The 13,393-nt window shown below is 40.1% G+C and overlaps 1 long non-coding RNA gene across 1 annotated transcript; it reads left to right on the forward strand.

Moving 5' to 3' along the window:
• The first annotated feature begins 2,403 nt into the window (after positions 1 to 2,403).
• LOC122401337 lies at positions 2,404 to 13,132 on the forward strand. Its single transcript, XR_006259435.1, has 5 exons — positions 2,404 to 2,701; positions 2,799 to 2,966; positions 3,111 to 3,293; positions 12,074 to 12,217; positions 12,379 to 13,132. It is a non-coding gene; the product is annotated as an uncharacterized LOC122401337 (long non-coding RNA).
• Positions 13,133 to 13,393: the final 261 nt, after the last annotated feature.

Below are 13,393 nucleotides of genomic sequence, written 5' to 3' on the forward strand. Positions count from 1 at the left end.
ATAGAGCGCAGTCCTAAATTCGCAGAATATTATATTGAGTAACCTTTACATTGAATATTACAGGTTGACTAATTTACTTAGTTTTCTTCGGAAGGAGAGTTCGGTCTTATATGTGTCAGTTTAAGTTTGTTTGTGTGTACTATTTTAAATCGATTATTCCCTAACACTAATTCTGCCGTTAAATCGCTGAATAATCGGTTTATTTCGTAGAGACCTAACCAATTACAATCGAATTTGGAGGTTTTGGGCTCCTTAAGCAGGTATACTATATCGTTTAAATTAAATTTACATGGCCTTAACCACTTGCGCTAAAAAGACGTGCCACGCATGTCGAGATGCTTTTGTCTCAAAACCGCGAGCGACGTGCACACCACGTCGATAGGCATTTATCGCAAAAATGAAAATAACGTAGTGCACACGTCGCCTAGCAACGAGATTGTTTATTTCTCGAGCTACAGCTCTAGAGTGCACGGCGTCGCACAGTAATAGATTTATATTATTTCTTATCATATCAACTCATATTGTGAAATGGAGAATAATAGTGAAATCAGTGATATTGATAATAATAGTGAACTCAGTGATATAGTTTTGACAAGTACAAGGAGAAAACGATTAATTATTACATCCGATACTGATACAGATAGCGACTGCGAGGAAATTGTTTGTCCTGTTGGGAAGCCACGTAGAATTATAGTATCTGATAGTGAAGAAGAAAGTAGCAGTGAAGATCGTGAACTTAATTTTACATCTGAAGAATGGATATGGGAAAACAAGGAAAACAATAGCAAAATTTGGCAGTACTCACGGATTCCTGGAATAAATATAGAAATGGCAGAAGAAACCACAGCTTTGCAAATGCTAAACCAAATTTTACCAAAAGACTTTTGGAATATCATTGTTACAGAAACCAATCGTTACGCGAGTCAAACAATAGGAAATACAGCCCGAAAAATAAGACAATCTGAGGAAAATTGGAGGGATAGGAATATTGATGAAATTCATGCTTATTTTGCGTTATGCATCTTGATGGCACAAGTGAAAAAGTCGAATGTCCAATCTTATTGGTCAGGAAGAAGTATCATTGAAACTCCCATTTTTCGAAAAACAATGCCATTACGAAAATTTATGCAACTCTCCCATTTTTTACATTTTTCTAATAATGAAGTTGTGGATAAAGATGATCGTTTGTGCAAATTACGAGATATAATCGATTATCTCAATGAGAAATTTACGAGTATGTACACTCCCAAAGAATATGTGTCATTAGACGAATCTCTAATGAAATATACCGGTCGAATGTCATATAAACAGTTCAATCCATCAAAGAGGGCACGTTTTGGAGTCAAATTTTATAAATTGTGCGAGTCTAAATCAGGATATTGTATCAAATTTAAAATATATACAGGTCAAGATACAGTAAAAAATTCAATCACCAGTGCTTCCGAAAATGTTACCATGTTTATGTGCACACCAATATCCAATTTCGGACACACCTTGTTCTTGGATAATTGGTATTCTTCGCCAAATCTGTTTAAAAAATTACAATCCATAACAACTAATGCCATTGGTACAGTTAGATGTAATAGAAAGAATATGCTGAAAGATCTCGCAACGACAAAGCTGAAACGATCAGAAGCTATTTCAAGATCATGCAAGGGTATTTTAGCTGCAAAGTGGAAAGACAAAAAAGATATATATTTATTATCTACAAAACATAAAAAAATTGAGATGATGGAAGTAGAAAAGAAGAGATGGAAAACTAATAACATCGTTGTAAAGCCCAATATCGTTTTAGAATATAATGATGGCATGGGTGGGGTAGATTTCCAAGATAGCTACTTATCTTCTTTTTCACTTATGAGAAAATACGTGAAAAGTTATAAAAAAATCTTTTTTTACTCAATGGATATTGCACTTTTTAATGCTTATGTTTTATTTTCAAAGAAATTAAATATATCAAAAAGTAAAAAATACACATTTTCCAAATTCCGATTAGATGTGGCGCAACAGATTTTAGAAAGTGTATGTATGCCTGAATACAAAAAACGTGGAAGACTGTCTGCTGGTGACGTACCACTGCGTTTACAATCAAAACATTGGGGCCATTTTCCAAGGAATATTCCACCCACAGAAGCTAAAAAAAATCCCCAAAGAAGATGTAAAGTGTGTAGCAAACATAAAAAACGCAGCGAGACTACTTGGGAGTGCAAGAAATGCCTTGTGGCATTACATATTCCAAAATGTTTCGAAATTTATCATACAAAAGTAGATTATTAATTAATAAAATGTTATTGTTGTCGTGAGTATTCATTTATATCCGTGTAAAGTTCTTTATGTAAGAGCCTACCATGCGCTGAGTCGCTGCTTAAAGAATTGCACTCGCAGACGCGGAGCGGCGTAGATGTGACACTTTACCGCTTGTTATATTGTAGCGCACGGCATCGCAACCGTGAAGTTTATTCGTAGCGCAAGTGGTTAAGGCTTGATCGTAATAATTCTTGCTCTTCTGTTTAGCTTTTTCTAGATTCTGTGTCACAGTCGTCTGAGTGGTGGTAATTTTTCAAAGAATTCATCAAGCTGTTTTGCAAAGGTTCTAGGTGTTAGACCCATGGAGAATTTTGAGGGTATATTGGCCTTTTCGCCAAAAATAAGTTCATTGGGCATAAAAGCAGTGGTCTCGGGCACAGAAGTGTTATTTGAGGTAATTGATGAAAACGTGGTATGCTCTTTCGAGGGAGCCCAAAGATTGTGGGTGGAAAGCGGTAGAAGTTATTCTTTGAATTTTTAAAATTTTACAGAAATTTTTCATAACTTCATTAATAAAATTCCTGCCTTGGTCAGTATGGATAGCCCTTGGACATCCAAATCTACTGATGAATTGTTTGGCAAGGGCATAAGCAACGGTTATTGTATCTATGCTACATAGCAGGATTGCATCTGAATATTTAATGAGGTTATCTTGTAAGGTAAGTAGGTACTGATTACCTTTATTAGTTACGGGTAAGGGTCCAACTATGTCCATTTGTACCTTTTCAAACGCGCGTTTAGGGGTGTCTGTAATTTGCATTGGTTGTTTAGTTCGCATGGTATAATTCTTGTTTTTTTGACAGGTGGGGCACGAACGAACAAAATCTTCAATTTCCTTTGCCATACCTGGTCAGTAGAACCGTTCTTGGATAAGTTGGCGAAGCTTAAAGGAACCTCGGTGACCTCCAACTACCGATTCATGATGTTCCTTAATAATCTGTGATCGTTCCGACCTTGGCGGAATTATAATCTCCGTACAGCATATGGTAATGTTATATTGTGGGTCGTTAAAGATTTCCCTAAGCAAGTTTAATATACTATTTTGCGCGGAGGAATCGGATTTATTTGGGTCTATTAAGATACTGAAGGTAGCAGAATTTAAAGAGTTTTGTCGTGATCGTCGCGACAACACTGTTGTGGTTGGCTCACGACGAAGAAGTTTTGCTGGTTGGTTTTTTACAATTCTTTATTGCGTGAAGTACTCCTTCTCGGATCTTTTAGAGTGCTGTGGTCGTAGCTCGCGGGCTACCTTATATACCTAATTTTGGTGGGTGGAGACGCCGGAGTCGGAATAGAAAATTGGGAGTGGTGTATCAGGATTGGCTAATTGGGAAAAATGTAGGCTGGGACCTAGGAAAAGGAGTGGAGGTATGCATAGGGCTGTTCTGGAAAAGGAAAGTCGGTTAAGAGGACACCAGGGTAAGTGAAAACATGTGGGAAATATGGGTGGTCGAGCGGCGCCTCCAACCACCTAGCCGACGTCTGGCCTTGAGGGTACCACTTGCCCAGGCGACGAAAACTGCCTAATGAACAGGCGAGCAAGTGGTTGGGCCCTAACACTTGGGCCTACCCTACGTATTATATTGCGTCGCGACGGGACGCTCGAGGGTCTGCGACGCAACATACCGGCCCCCTTGAACTATTTAGTTCAAAAGAGAAAAAAAAGAGAGACGAAAAATTGATGAAAGTTTCGGTTTACGAATAGATTGTTGTAAGGTGCAAGACTTTCTAAAACAAGAGAATACCAAACTAATGTACAACCATGTATGATTATCTTAATGTTTAGCGTATTAAGTAAAACGTTAGTATATACGTATAATTAAAAACGAGCCCTTGATTCTAACAAACCTTATGCTAAATGGATTAAATTCTCTATGTTATAGCTACACGCAATGAGAAATAGTAAAATAAATAGCCAAATTAGATTAACATAAACACACATGCATCCGAGATTAATAATCATACAGCTCACTTCATGATATTCATGATTGTCATACAATAGTTAAACGCGTTGTCTTCATATATTACTTATTGAATCGTTAATCGGTAAAGGACAAATTTTTTTTACAGTTCTCTTATAAACTCCGTCGGTCGTTTTTACAGTCACTACTCGCACGATTTTATCATCACCAGGGTGCAATTCACTAATTCGCCCTAATTTCCAACGCATAGGTGGCAGATTTTCCTCTTTAAGGAGCACTAACGTTCCCACCTTTAAATTGCACGATGGATTGTTACACCATTTGGTACGAATGTTTAGTTCATTCAAATAGTCCTTGTACCATCTGGTCCAAAAATGCTGTTTCACTTTCTGTATATGCTGCCAAACGGACAGTCGATTATTCGCGATGGCAGACACGTCTTGCTCCGGTAAGCCAATCAAAGACTCGCCTATTAGGAAATGGGCAGGGGTAAGGGCTATGTAGTCATTGGGATCGGAAGAAATCGGTGTTATAGGGCGTGAATTTAAAATCGCTTCAATCTCTACAACATACGTATTTAACTCCTCGTAGGTAAACAGAATATCTCCTATTGTACGAAGTAGATGATACTTAAATGACTTAACGGCAGCTTCCCATAGTCCTCCAAAATGAGGAGATCTTGGAGGTGAGAAATGCCATGTAATGCCCTTGTTGGTTAAATATTTGATAGCTACATGTCGATGTTCTTCGGACCTTAATAATTCTTCCATTTCGGTTAATTTATTTCTAGCACCTACAAAATTTGTACCATTATCAGAGTAAATGGTGTGAGCATAACCGCGTCTACTAAAAAATCTTCTCAAGCTAGCAATGAACGCATCGGTTGACAAATCGCTAACAACTTCGAGGTGCATTGCCTTTGTTACGAAACATATGAAAAACGGCGATCCAAACCTTTAATCTCTTTGTATTGCGGAATTTTTTCTCTTTAATATAAAATGGACCGCAAAAATCGATCCCGACGATTTGAAACGGTCTTGCTGAATTTACACGATCTTTCGGTAATTTACCCATTGAATACTCTGGTGTACTTTGCGGATTAACTCTAAAACATTTAACGCAATTTCGAATGATGTGCCTTACTGTATTTTTGCCATCAATGGGCCAGTACCTTTGCCTCACAGCGTTTAACGTTCCCAATATACCTGCGTGCATACAGCGGTGGTGCTCGTTACGAATAATGAGATATGACACGTGATTAGACTTAGGCAGAAGAATCGGATGTTTTTGCGAATATCTAATGTTTGAATTTTGTAGGCGACCACCGACGCGAATGATACCGTGTTCGATAAAAGGAGACAGTGCATACAATTTACTGGTTTTAGAAACCATGCCCTTGGTATTTAAATCCTGAAATTCTCGCGTGAAATGAGTTCTTTGGATATTCTTAATGATACTATCCTGAGCTCTTCGAAGCTCGAAAACCGATAGTGGCCCCGTATTTGACTCTAGCTTTAAGGCATTTTTACAAAAACGAACACAATATGCTGTTACTCGCTGTACGGTGGTTAACGAGGAAAAACGCTCGAAATCATTTATTTGACTTGTGCAACTAACTAGCGTAACCCGAACCTCTTGTATATCTTTGACAGGGATTGGTATTATGGGCCACTTTGATGGCAATTCGGATAACCATACTGGACCATTTAACCAGAGATGATTTTCGAGAAATTCTAATGGTAATTGTCCGCGAGATATACAATCCGCGGGATTCTCCGATGATGCTACATGTTTCCAATCCTTCGCATTAGTACGCTCTTGTACTTTTGCAACGCGGTTCGCTATAAAGGTTTCTAGAGTGTGCGGTGGTGAATTTAACCATCCTAACACTATTGTTGAATCGGACCAAAAATGAACCGCGCTAAAGGGCCTTTTTAATGCTTCCGCGACTGTTCGATACAGGCTACTGAGCAATTCAGCAGCACATAATTCCAATTTTGGAATTGTGATCGTTTTTAACGGAGCTACGCGAGACTTTGCTGCTATTAGATTTGTCGTAGTGCCCTTCTTGGCATCTGTACACCTTAAATAAATACATGCTCCGTACGCAGTTTCACTTGCATCGCAAAAACCGTGTAACTGGCATTCCAGTGTGTTATTTCCGATAATTTGGCGTGGCACCACAAAATTGTTAAGTACAGGCAATTGTGACATATATATATTCCATAACGAGGATATATCCGACGGAACAGTGTTATCCCATCCTACACCGCGTTTCCACAATTCTTGCATTATTAGCTTTGCTTTTACCACCACAGGTCCAAGCAAGCCTAAAGGATCAAACAATTTAGCTATATTTGACAAAATAGTTCGTTTCGTTATTTGCGATCCCTGATCAGTAATAGTTACTTTATAGCTAATCGAATCATCGCGTGGACGCCAATAAATGCCGAGAGTCTTTTTTACCGTTTCCATATCTAAAAATAAAAATTCTTCCGAAGCGAGCTCTTTGAAATTTGCAATTAATGAAGGTTCATTCGATGCCCATTGTCGCAAATTGAACCCTCCCGTCTTTAAGGCTTCGACTAGTTGATCACGTAGAGCTATAGCCTCGTTTAGCGTTTGTGTACCGGTTAGAAGATCGTCCATATAAAAATCGCGTTTTATCGCATTTGTTGCTAAGGGGAATGATTTTTCACTATCACTAGCTAGTTGATTTAGGCAACGAACTGCGAGAAATGGAGCACATGCAGTACCATACGTGACAGTATTTAATTGGTATGTCTTGATTGCTTCAGTAGGATTTTTCCGCCACAATATTTTATGATATATTGCATCATCTGGATGCAGTCTTATTTGCCTAAACATCTTTTCGACGTCAGCGATTAGTACATACACGTGCGATCGAAAGCGCGTAATTAAAGCAAAAACATCTTCCTGGATTGTCGGGCCTACCATAAGCGTATCGTTCAGAGATATTCCCGTATCGGTCTTAGCGGATGCATCAAAAACTACCCGTACCTTCGTTGTAAGGCTACTATCTTTGACTACTGCATGATGCGGCAAGTAGCATCCAGAATTTTTAGCTGCTACATTTGTTACTTCTGTCATATGACCTAACCTTTGATATTCCTCCAGGAAGTCTACATATTTTTCGCGTAATTCGGTATTCAATTGAAGTTTACGTTCCATCGCGTAGAATCGTTTTAGCGCACTTTTATATGAATCGCCTAGCTCGCCCTTTCTTTCATTAAATGGTAATCTCACCATAAAGTGACCCGACGCATCGCGCTGGGTTGTATCTTGAAATGATAGTTCGCATAATTTCTCTTCTCGCGACATTAACCTTTTTTGAGGGATTTCCTCGAGTTCCCAAAACTTTTGCAATTGTTTATCTAGAGGAACCGTAGCAAGAAAACAATTCGTCCTATTTATCGGTTTACGAACGGATCTTACTTCACCCGAAATAACCCCAACCTAATTGCGTTTCCTGCAATACCGCGGTTTTATTGCTTAACCGAATTTGTCCACTAAGTAACAGTTTATAAAATAAATATTCGCCTAACAACGCATCAATATCAGCAGGTATATTAAAATCAGGATCGGCTAATTTAACATTACTTGGAATGTTTAAAACATCGCGTTCAACTCTTCGCGATGGCAGATTACTCATTATACTTGGTAATATTAAAAACTTCGCGTCATACGAAAACCTTGTAAATCTTGATTTAACTCGCGATTGTACGCACAGTCTTACTTGACTTGCCTGTTGCCCTAAACCTAAGACTGGCAAATTGATTTTACGCCTTGGCAATTTTAACTTATTTGCAAATTTCTCGGTTATAAAATTCGATTGCGAACCAGGATCTAAAAGGACTCTACAATTGTGTTCCTTATTATTTGCGTCTAAAATTATAATTTGAGCCGTAGATAATAAAACCTCCGAAATTCCATAAGCTGTTAATGCTACTGAGGTTGATGCTGACGGCACGGCGTTGTCAACAATTGTATCTTTCTTGTTATTATTGTTTGGAGGGTCAAAATGCAGTAATGTGTGATGTTTAGCTCCACATTTCCGACAGGTACTCGCTCGGCATTGTGCCGTTGTATGATTTGAATGGAAACAATTTACACAATGCTTAATGCCTTTAATTAACTTTAGTCTCTCATAAGGAGTTTGACTTAAAAATTGTTTGCACTGATTTATATAATGAGTTTGTTTGCATAAAGCACAGGTTATTGAGGAATTTGCACTGACAAAGGTATTGGTTTTATGTAATTTATATGGTTTGTCAAACTGTCTTTTATAATTATTATCGCGTTGTTGAGGATTGTCATGATAATGTGAAACTAGTTTGACTGGTTCATCGTCTCGTGAATATCGATTTATGAATGCTAATAAATCTTTGAATTTTGGCATGACATTCTCTTCAATTGTGCGCTCCCATGAAGTGCGTGTTGTTCTATCGAGTTTTGACGTTATTATATAAATTAACATTTCATCCCAATCTACTGGTTGATTTAAAGCCTTCAATGCATTAACATGCATCTCTGCCGCTTCTGACAGAGCACGTAATGCAGAAGGTGAATATTTAAGATTTTCCGGCAATTCGAATAAAGCGCGTATATGGCTTTGTATTATTTTTCTCGGATTATTGAACCGTTTTTGTATTAGTTCCCAGGCAACAAAATAATTTTCCTCAGAAGCAGTTAGCGAATTGATAGCCGAAGACGCATTCCCAGTTAAATATGATTTTAAGAGGTGAAATTTATGCACGATCGCTATGGAATCATTTTCATGCACCAATGAACGAAATGTATCAAAAAAGGCTTGCCAATCGATAAAATTTCCATCGAATGGCTTGATGTGGATTTTTGGCAATATTGTTTGGTTCGTCATTACAGTAGGACTAGCGGCTGAAATGTTATTTGCTGGAGCAGTGGTTATGGAACGATTAGATAATCTATATAATTTCCCACCTATAAGATCTCCACATTCATAATAGAGTGTTTCAAACTCTTCGCGAGCTGCCGTGTGATCAAGACTATCGTCTACATTTTCTATCTCAGTTTGAACTGAACAAAGCCTTTCAAAAAGGTCTTCAAGTTTCTGCTTACGTAATTCTAACGCGTGTATTTCTAATTCTCCTGCATCCCTTACATAATTTTTTATTCGCGTAATTTGTGCCTTGAGCACCGTACGTTGCTTAGCAAGAGATTTTAAATCTAACGCCATAATTTATAGAGATTGAAGCAATTTTCGGACAAGAGTAATTAAATGGTATAGGAAGGTGAGTCAAGCTTACTTGAGCGCTGAATGGCCTTTACCGCAACTATAATCGACTCTGTCCTCCTTCGGTTTCAATTGCCACAACTGCAGGTAGAATGTTGAATTCGTCACTCGCTGGAGCCCTTTCGGTGTCCAGATGGTTCCGGGGTTGTTAGCCGGTGGTACAGGTCCGCAGGTTACAGGTCCGCCGGTTGTAGGTTCGCTGGTTGCAGGTACGCCGGTTGCAGGTAAGCCGCTTCGCAGGAATTGCCCAATGCTGATACAGGTGTACCCGTCGAACTCGTTGTCCTCACCAATGGTTTGACAATATAATATTGCCACTTATGATTCCTCGCCAAGGAATTTCGATGAATGCTTATTGCATCCGATAAATGTCCACAGTCGTTGATATGACTCAATAAATGAGCGATCAAAATGACTGCTCTTCGATTTTTAAAATAATAGATGATCTTATTTGATCACTATAAAGCCGGTTACGTTGCACTTCACTTCAGAATGTTATGTTTGATAATTGCTCTTAATTAAGCACAGTATCATAAAACACAGTACTAATTTACTGCTATCCGGCTCGAAGGACCATGTCGTGATCGTCGCGACAACACTGTTGTGGTTGGCTCACGACGAAGAAGTTTTGCTGGTTGGTTTTTTACAATTCTTTATTGCGTGAAGTACTCCTTCTCGGATCTTTTAGAGTGCTGTGGTCGTAGCTCGCGGGCTACCTTATATACCTAATTTTGGTGGGTGGAGACGCCGGAGTCGGAATAGAAAATTGGGAGTGGTTTATCAGGATTGGCTAATTGGGAAAAATGTAGGCTGGGACCTAGGAAAAGGAGTGGAGGTATGCATAGGGCTGTTCTGGAAAAGGAAAGTCGGTTAAGAGGACACCAGGGTAAGTGAAAACATGTGGGAAATATGGGTGGTCGAGCGGCGCCTCCAACCACCTAGCCGACGTCTGGCCTTGAGGGTACCACTTGCCCAGGCGACGAAAACTGCCTAATGAACAGGCGAGCAAGTGGTTGGGCCCTAACACTTGGGCCTACCCTACGTATTATATTGCGTCGCGACGGGACGCTCGAGGGTCTGCGACGCAACAAGTTTAGTAGATTTTTAAGGGATTTCAGCGAGTTTTAGATGTGACCAAAAATTAATTCATCTTGGGGGTCAGTTTTAAAAAACAAAAAGAATACCGAGTATTTATCCTGTGGGAACGCCATGGCATCGCCAACATTTACTTTATATTGTCATATTTGTTCTATTGATAGACCTATTTGACCTAACAGTCCCTCGGTTGCGTGGGAGGCATTGGTGCCATTGTTGGAGATGAAGTGAACGAAGTTATCTCGTCGTGTAAAGAGGTGGTCCTTTAGATAGAATATGGTAGGAGCGGTAGGAGAGGGTTTCGGTTCGTCTATATCGGCATTTGTGATCAAAATCCTTTTCCCAACATTGATTCTGTTTTCGTCATTGATATCTTGTGCATCTAAAAGGTTTCCTATAGGGTCTACCGAATTTACTACCGAGGTCACACCACTGGATTTCCCTGTGCAGTTCTGGTCATCCCCATTCACACTTTCATCTGGCCTCAATGGCCAGGATACAGGCAAACCTCGGTCCACCTGACCGGGTTGGAACCATCCATCCGGTTCTCCTGCCCGGATGGGATACGTAGGCACACGGGGCGCTCCTCTCCTCTGAGACGACACAGGTTGCACATCGAGTACAGATTCCCTCTCACGGCCTCCGAAGCGAGTTGAGGAGACTCTGGGATACTCGATTGGGGTGTTCCTTCAGGAAGTTCTCGCGCGAAGTTCATTACTGAGCATGATTTCCCCGAATCAAAAATCTTTAGTACGCCATTGGTGACCTCGCTTAATTTCCTCGCTGTTTTCCTGCACGCTAGGAACCAATGAGTCTATCGTTTTCCGCGAATAACGCTTCATCCATCTTATCCATTTCGGAGTCTACAATTGGTGGTTTGTCTGCGCAGACTTGCACCCTTCCCAGACACCTCGGTTTAGAATTGGAGTCCGCGCAAGATCGTACAAGTTGCAGTTGAAGACTGGAATTTATGTCGGCGACGACGGGATTACGTCAGGCAAATCAGACAATATCAGGTTTCATTACTCCGCAAGTAATCTTATGACTTAAATATGCAATTTTCTTTTGCAGGAAACGACATTTCTCTGATTGAAGAGCCAGTCCGGCATTTTGCTTCCTTGGAGGAAAAGATATCAATGATAGGTTTTTAGCATCTCGCCAAAATCTCTTTTCATTTGTTCAATGTGAAACGCTCGCTAGGCGTAACCGGCTGATATCTTAACGTCCTACCGTCGCTTTTCAAAATTGAAGAACTACGTTTATAATAGAACTACCCGATCCGATTTTCGTTAATTCTTGATAGTCTACTATTCTCGCAAATTCTACAAATAAATTCGAAAGAAAAGTATTCGTGGACCGGATGATCGGCTAAACGCGCGGTTTCGCAATCAATCTACACATATAACGAAGACAGACATGGGGCGACCAACTTTTCAGAGTATATCTCTTCTTTCAGGTTCCGTTCCTATCGCGCCTCTCGTTCGTTTCGAGCCTCCCCATAGAGGATGATCATCCGATTCTGTTGATAAATTATCATTTTTTCCTGGGGCTGTACGAACAGAGGAAAACGTCGATCGACGGTTACCGCAAATTTCACGTGGTAAGATATATTTTATAAATATTTATCAGAGTTTAGTCAACATTTTTTCCAGCGTCCCTTTTGTTATGCTCCATAACTAGTTTACTTCCTTTTCCTCCTTTTGCATAAATTACTTTAATATTAGTCGGTGGGTCTGATTTTAATTCTTTCTGTTTCATTAGGTTCAATTGGGAGCCGGTGTTACGATCGGGTCAATGGACAGGGTTTGGGAGGAGCCAGATATAGGAGGTGACGCGAACGTGCTATTAATCATATTTAAGGGACTGTCCGTCGAGTTATACCCTTGGATTATGGACTGTACGGGAACAAAACCTGTTTCATTTACTCGCAACACTACAGCTCCGGAAGTAGGGGGTTCTACGCGGGAAGATTCTAGCGATTCCTCTATGAATACTCCACTATCACCACGCATACGCTGTTTACGGCTCCCTTTAGCCCTCACGTATTTCTTTAGGAACGGCGGCATTTTATCAATTGATTAAATCTACTTAGTGCGAATAAATTAGACCAGTACAAATAAATCTAGCTACTAGTCTGTGCTGCGGCTATTATTATATTACTACACTTACAGTTCGCTAGCAACTACGACGGAAACGCTCTAGAATTTTATTGACCAGTTCTCCTGCAACAGGGGTTTTCTGCTCGTCGTCGGTCTGTTGAGTCAGCGGTCTGAGTCCCGGAAGATGTTCGGAATCGGCGATGGGACTGGTCCGTGATACCTTTCAGATGTTCCGATCGTCGGTGGTGTTCGTTTCTCTGTCCTACAGGAACCTCGTTCGGTGGCGTTCGTCTCTCCGTGCTGAGTAAGGCGAAAGTTCAACCGTGATGTGAACAGGGTGCATGTGATAACGGTGGTGGCTTGCACGGCCGCCGAAATCACCCGTCTCCGGTATTTACCCGTGCCCTTGGGGAAACCGTGCGAAAACCCAAAGGAAAACGGATGCACTGATTCTAATGTTCACTTTATATGTATTTATAAGAGTTCAATGAAAATATAAAATTCAGTTTGTTGGAACGTGCACTCACGAGCCGGCAAAGTTTGTCTTAGCTAAATTCGGCACAGTCCGTAATAAACTAAAAGAAGGAATGACGGAAACTCCGATTCGACATGACCTTTAGAAAATATCTCTAAGTATCTCTAAGAAGTGCTTTCCTTTCTCTCTACCTTTTCCAGCT

This window comes from Colletes gigas, unplaced genomic scaffold, assembly GCF_013123115.1.
Source record: "Colletes gigas isolate AHSC1104 unplaced genomic scaffold, ASM1312311v1 Colletes_gigas_Sc00024, whole genome shotgun sequence".
NCBI classification, from domain to species: domain Eukaryota; kingdom Metazoa; phylum Arthropoda; class Insecta; order Hymenoptera; family Colletidae; genus Colletes; species Colletes gigas.